The following is an 8,076-nucleotide window of genomic DNA, read 5'->3' as shown; positions in this document are numbered from 1 at the left end:
TTACAGAATAATATGAAAAATCATTCATTTATTTACACATACCATTTTCAACTCCATCCAGTCCTGTTGCAGAATTCATGTTAATATATTTTACAATTTCATTTGATTCTTTCATATTTAATATTTCTTCTATATACTCATTCTCTATTTAATTTTTCACCTTTATAAATGTGTTCTATGTTTTCTTCTCTTTTAAAAAACAATTCCAATGCACATTCTTTAATTATTTTGTATATTCCTTCTTGTTGTCTTATTTGCTTACCTTCCTTATTTTTTATTTCTTATTATTTTTCCATCTTTTATCATTTTACTTAGATATGGTGCTACCTCTTCTTTGTTTCTTTATAAACAATAGTTTTGTTTATATAACAAGTTTTTAATTTTAATTTCATTCATTTTATATATTTATCTTTCTTTTTCATAAAAATCATTTTTCTTCTCTACTAAGTCTCGAAATTTTTTTTTGAGTTAACATCTTATATCTCTTTTCTTTTCTTCTTTTCTTCCTTATAAACTCTAGAAGCACTTTTATATTTTTCTTTAAAATTAAGCCACAAAAGAGCCCATTTATCATAAAATTCTCTCATAGCCATATGGTTTTTTCATAATCCCATAAGTTTTTTTTCTCTTTTAAAGCTAATTCCTTTTCATTAATTCTCTTTATTCCTTTTCCTGTTCTTATATATTCTTCCTTTTCCTGTGTTTTAACCCATATAACCACATGCTATGAAAATCCAGCATAGTTAATTCTTTTTTATAACTTTTAAACTATCAGATACTAAAAAATAATCAATTTCTGTCCTAATTTTCTTCTTTTTGTAGGTCCAGTGGTTATTCTCTCATACACTTAACGTTCCACTTCTCATAATTTCTTTAACCATTTTAACATGACAATTGTTCTTATTTTTTCTTAAATTACAATTAAAATCACCCACCACCATAATGTCCATATTTACACAAACATATTAAAGAATATTTTAAATATCCTTTCTCTGTTTGTTTTGTTACATATGCAAATAAAGGTATAATTCTATATACAATTTTTTTCCATCTCAAGTCTATTACCATAATCTGTCCTTGTTCCACTATGGTTACATCTAATATTTTAATGCTTTTTTGACATAATATACATATAACAAGCATGTTTCTTTCTCCATGTTCCAAACTACCACACCATTCCAAAGTTTATCAGTTTGTGTTCTTTCTTCCTTGGCTAATAATCTGATATCTTCTAAAACAATAATATGTGCATGTACTCCAGCACACCACTGTAATATACTAATCTCCTCTTAATATTTTTCATACTGTTCACATTTAAAGCTCATATTTTCAGCTTTTAAGAACAGTTAGTATAATAAAATGTTTACCCCTTTTCTTTCTTATTTTCTCTTTGTCTTTTTGGCTTTTCCAGGTCAGAGGTCACAACAACGGAACTCCAGTCCGTTAATGATTGGCAATAGATTTTTATGATGCTGAGTTGCCAGCCTGATGCCCAACCTTCAGCGAAGGCACGCCCAATCACATATGTCTTTAGGAGGCCACTCGACCATGTGGAGGACATGCAGACTCCACACAGAAGGCACTCCAGCTGAGAATTGAACAGGAGAACATCTTGCTGTGAGGCAACAATGCTACCGCTGTACCACCATCACTTTCCTTTCTTATTTTCTCTAAGCATTATATTTTTGAATTTTCTCTTCCTTTCTTTAACTCTTTTCCCTATCAAATTCTTTTTATTTTTACTGTGTAAGAATCAGCTTCTCCCTCACTTGCCTCCTCTGTTTCTTTTTCCTTGTTACTTTCTTTACCTTCATGTATAAGTTCTTTATCAGTCACATCTTTTTGTACATTTTCTTGTATAACACATTTTTCTCTCTCTTTTTCCTGTATAAATTCATTTTCATTTTCTTGCATATTCCTGTCACATTCTAGCCATGAATGACCAGTATTCCCACATTTTTTTCAGTTTAAATCACATTTTCTGTTGCATTATGCCCTGTTTTACCACATAAACAACATCTTTTTATCACATTCATTGATTAAATTATCATTCTTTCTATAAAATAAGAAGTCCTTAATTGACCCTTGTGTTTCACAAACCCCCTATTACCATGAACATTAATAATACCTGGTACATGTATAACATAATCATTTTCCATTTTCAGTATTACTCCACATTCCCATCCCCAGTCCATAGTCCTCTTTCATCATATATTTTTATAGTTTCCATTTACTTCTTTGCAAATAGTTAACAAATGCTCTTTCAGTTCTTCTGCTTCAACTTCACTTTTAAACTGGCTCATTATTATTTTTTTTGTTTGTCTGTAAAAGGCTTGCACCGCATACTCTGACTATAGATAAATACTTTTCTTTTGTTCCTATGAAACCAGAGACATTTCCATGGCCTGCCCAGTCTCAAATATCAAGTCACAAAAACTCTCTATTTTTTTGACACTCAGAGGTGCTATGACAGAGTCCCAAACCTCATTCCTGTCCAAAGTTTCTTCTTTTTTTGCTGCTCACACATACTGTAATTGTTTTTTTTTTTTTTTGTTTCTTGAGTTTCTTCTTTCTTCTTTGTTCCTTCTTCAACAGTTTGTGCATATGTTTTTGTCTCTGGAATGTTTTCTGGCATAGTCTCTTCTTCTTCTTTGTCTTCTTCTATTTTTTTCCATGATGTTGCTCTATGAAATTGCTGCTCCACTTTCTGGCTCACTTTGGTTTACCATTTCTTCCAAATAATCATCCAGCAACCCACCCACCCCTGATTGTTGGGTTGTAATCATACATTTTTTCAGAGAAAACTATCTCTTCTTAAAACACTCTCCTTTGAATCCATCTCAGTTACAGCTACAATCTCCTTTTCCTCTAATGTCACTGTTTTTCATGCACCCACATCTTCAGAAAAAAACTTCTGGCAATGATTCTACCATTTCAACTACATTTTCAGTAACTTTCACTCAATTTTCAGCAAAAGCTGAATCAGTCAAGTTTTCTCCCTATTCTGTCTTGCTGCATCCATGCCTGGACAAGAAAGAGGACATCAGGATGTGTAACACACAAAGTCTTGCCCCGACTACCAAGAGTAGGGGAAGTTCCTCAAAGTTCTGGCCAAATTTCCCCTAGTAGTATAATATAACACATCACGTTTCTTCTGAAAAGATGGAACAAGCCAAGTTGGACTAATCTGGTCAACAAAAAGAATAAATAAACAATTCTTTATAGGAGCTATTACTAAAAAGGTAACAAGGGCATAAACAAGTGACAAAATCTAAAGGATCTCCCAATAAGCCCCAACTCTGTTTTAATTTGAAAGTAGTTTTGCAATTTATACAATTATTGAGAACCTCCATACCAAACATCCTTGTATTATGCCTAGTTTATGTAGCACAGCATGGCTTAGATGGGTGCTTACATTTGTTTCACATTGTGTAAAATATTCCAGTATAATTTCTTCTATAACTTAGCTGTCCACTATTCTGGCTAATCAGATGTCTTCTTAGAAATTTCAAAACAGAGACAGATTTTATAAGCATGCGGAACAGTTTATCTTTTCTACTGCAGTATGAGTTTTTCAGTTTTCTTATTCAGGTTCTTGCCTTTAAGGAATATAGTGCTAAGCTGCTGTTAAACCACTTAGGGTCATTACAGTAAATGTAAGGAATTCATTTCAAAAGTTAAACAAATGTACTTCAAGAGGATTTGTGCTTCTTAGGGGTATATACACTTAAGGGTATATACACCCCCAGACTAAATATAATAACTCCAGGATCGCACTACAATGGGGAAAAGGGCATATACCTTTTACGTGCCTTACAGTACTCTAGACAGTGCCAGTACTTCACTTCAGTGAAATAAGATTCAGTGAAATGAGTTTTCAGTAACTTGAGCTTTCAGCAATTTGGTCAGGGTGAATTCAAATTCAGTGAAATGAGCTTTCAATGAAACAAAGTAGACCCATACATATAATTATATATATATATATATATATATATATATATATATATATATATATATATATATATGTTGACTTTATAATACCAAAATATCAAATTTCAGAATCTCGAGATCATAAAGCCGAAACCTTAAAATCCCAAAACCCCAGAAGGACGAATTTCAAAATCCGGACTCCTACACTAACCATACACCACACACATACACATACACCCACCTTCCCTTCACAAACAAAAACACAAACCTACACTAAATACAAGCAGGGGAGCAAGCCCCCCTGTAGCCCCCATGTCAGGAGCTGCACCCCTCCACACCACCCCTACTTAAATATACTAATGCAAAGGTCGCACTACACAAACACATGAAAACACCACCATACAAGCTACATTCTCCTTGCACACACACATCACAGTAACAAAACACACTGACACACACTAAAGCCACTAACCAAAACCCTTAAACATAAATATCTACCTGAACTTCCAGCTATCCATTCACAAAGGGCAACACGAGAAGCACTACTTCAACACCTCTGGACTTCGGGATTTTGAAATTTGCGCTTCTGAGGTTTCGAAGTTTTGAACTTTTGGCTTTATAATCTCGGGAGTCTATTTCAGAATTTCAGGATTATAAAGTATTTACATATATATATATATTTGTTTTGCATTTATTAACGAGGTTGGCCCAGCTGGGTAAGAATTTACCCTTTTTCAGTGAAGACCCGAGGGGAAAAGCCCCAAACAGACATACAAGTAGAGACAAGTTTGCAATAATACAGAGCGAAACAATGTCATGAATACAATGGATAAGAAAAAAAAAATAATGTACTCCATGGAATTAAACATAGCTATATACAAAAATATAATAATAAAGTTGTAAAAAGAAAAACGATAATAAATCCAAGAGGTATGAAGTAAGGGAATTAAGGTTATAGGTAATCATTTGAAAATAATATGGAATTATTAGATTAGTGGCTAGAAAGAGAAATTGTGTATCTGCAGAGGGCCTCAGATCTGGGGATGAAACTAGTGTAGGAGTAAAAAATAAGGAAACGTGTATGTACAATGGGCCTCAGATCAGAGGAAGAGATGGTGCAGAAGAAGAAAGTAGTAGAGGAGGGAGGGTGCAGAAGGGAGAGCATATAGATATATTAAGTTATAGAAATAGGAAAGGTCTTATATCTTTTATATATATATATATATATATATATATATATATATATATATATATATATATATATATATATATATATACACACACACATAGATATATATATATATATATATATATATATATATATATAGATATAGGTTCTATATCACAACCACAAAAAGTCAGTTCAGCGATCAGTATTCACATCAAAAATGCCATTTGTCAAACTCGCTCTTTTGGGGGGGCTGCACCCCCCAACACCCCTCGCTAATTATAGATATATATATATATATATATATATATATATATATATATATATATATATATATATATATATATATATATATATATATATATATATATATATATACACCAACTTTGAGATCACACTACAGTGAGGAAAGGGCACATTTTCTGATGTTCACTGTACTGCAATCTCATTATAACAGTTCACTGAATGGCATTTTCAGTGTAAAATGGCGTTCGCTGAACTGACTCTTCAAACATGTAATATAGACCCTAGATATATATAGATATAGATATAGATAAAGATATATGCATATATAGGTTTACTACTGTAATCCCAACATGGATGCTGTTGAGTAATCACATCATCAAAAAAATGTATTGAAAATAAAGACATCAGACAGGCAACAATAATGAAACCAGTAATGTTGACCCATCCCATTCGACAAAGTCGACATCACCCAGCATACCTTTCCTTCCAGTCATTGACAAGTAATATTTTCCAGGGTGTCTGTGCCCCCCACACCCCCTGCTAACTCTAAATAAATATATATATATATATATATATATATATATATATATATATATATATATATATATATATATATATATATATATATATATATAAACTCCAAGATCACACTACAGTGAGGAAATGGGCACATTTCCCAGTCCCCACTGTACCACGATCTCCAGATAGAATGTCACCCTTACAACATTGAATGCACACTAGCACAAACTTCAAACTTATTGGTGATTACCATTAATCACCACTGAAATTATCACAAATATAAACCAATAGCTTATATTTGCAATAAAAAAAAGTAAAACAGAACAGCTTTTTATTTTAGGGGTTTCACACCACCACATCCCCCAGAAATTAAATATACTAACTCAGGGGGGGGGTCACACAAACTCGAAAAAGGAAAAAAAAACTTGAATTATGTCAATATAAAGAACTTTGACTGTTATTTAATTCAGAGGCCTGTACTAGTGATGGAAAACACCACAGTGTCACCACATGATAAAATACATGTAGCACTAACTTGTATAGCCCATATATCTATATATCTATATATCTTATATATATATATCTCTCTCTGTCTCATATATATATATATATATATATATATATATATATATATATATATATATATGTGTGTGTGTATATATATATATATATATATATATATATATATATATATATATATATATATACACACACACACACACACACACACACACACACACACATACAAATATGTTTGTATATAAATACTATTATTTATTTTATTTTACATTTGTTTACTGGGAAAGTCCGACTGGACACAGGTCCATTTTCAGCGGAGGCCTGGGGAGAAAAGCTCCGAATACCAATACAGTGCAAAGTAGACAAAATGGCAACATATAAGAAAACATAAAGTTCATACATATTAAGAATACAATCAAGCATACATAGCTGAGATTAACAGTTTCTAAATTTCTGATAGTAAGTAATTTCCATACAGATATGAATAAATGAGAGTTATATTATTTTTTTTTTTTTTTTTAAGTTTTGTTGAGAACATAACATTGGCTGAACAGTCAACCAGAACTTTAGAAGACTTGGCATTTAATAACAAATGTAGCTTGGGAAGTGGAGAGCAACCATTTGATCCATAACAGAATCCTAGCAACATTGCAGTGGTATGGCTTAACCTGGGGAGCAACATGAGCAATGCCAGTTATTTCATTAGTTTGTTTTGAGAAGTTTTTTAAATTGGGTAGTAGAGGTGGTGAAAGTTAAGTGGCTTGGGAGTGAATTGCAGCTTCTGGCAATGGAGCAGGCAAAGAGAGATTTTCCAGCATAATTTTTATGTTTAATGACATTTATGTGGTTCTGATAACTAGATCTTAAGGTTCTTTTAGTGGTATAGGGGTGAATTAGATTCTGAAGTGCCGGGTTTTTTCAGGAAGGTAGTAGAGCTTGTGAGCTATTGAGAGTTAGTTGAGTAGGAGTAGTTGAGGTAACTCAAGCCAATTAATTTGCTTGCGGGCTAGACAGTGATGGGAATCTATGAAAGGCATCAGTAGCAGACTTGGCAATCTTGTAGCAGGATTCCATTTTGCTTAGTTCAGTGTGGCGAAGGTTAGTTAAGCTAGGGGAGGCATAAAGGAGGATGGATAAGAGATGAGTCCTTGCAATATTGGCTTTGGCATGTTTAGTAATGAACTGACTGTTCCTGTAAAGGAGACCAAGCTTTTTGTTTACTTTCTTAATTGTTTGGGCTATGTGTATGTCGAATTTCAGATTATTGTCAATTTCTACCCCTAATAATTTTGTGTGTGTTGTTGGGGTGATTTATATATTATCTTTAGATTTTATGGTAAAGTCATTGTTTAGTGGAGGAGATCTACCAGGGCTGAAAAAAATTAGTTTGTTTTTTTTTTTGGGGGGGGGGATTAAGAATACATTTGATGTTAGTGAACCATGCTTCTGCTAAGGTAAAGTTATTTTGGGTTATATTTTTTAGCTCATGTAGGGTGGGGGCAGCGCATATAATAGTGATATCATCTGTGTATTGCACTACTGAGGCAGAGAGTGAGGATGAGTCTATCTGGTTAGTAAATAGTGAGAATAGCAAAGGACCGATGATGGACCCTTGAGGGACACCTATGGCTACTGGTAATAGGGGGGAGATTTGGTCTTGCTGTATAACTGCCTGCTGACGGTCTGATACGTAG

This window comes from Protopterus annectens, chromosome 3.part1, assembly GCF_019279795.1.
Source record: "Protopterus annectens isolate FY-2018-M chromosome 3.part1, PAN1.0, whole genome shotgun sequence".
In the NCBI taxonomy this organism is placed as follows: domain Eukaryota; kingdom Metazoa; phylum Chordata; order Ceratodontiformes; family Protopteridae; genus Protopterus; species Protopterus annectens.
Note: the sequence above shows the minus strand (reverse complement) of the source record.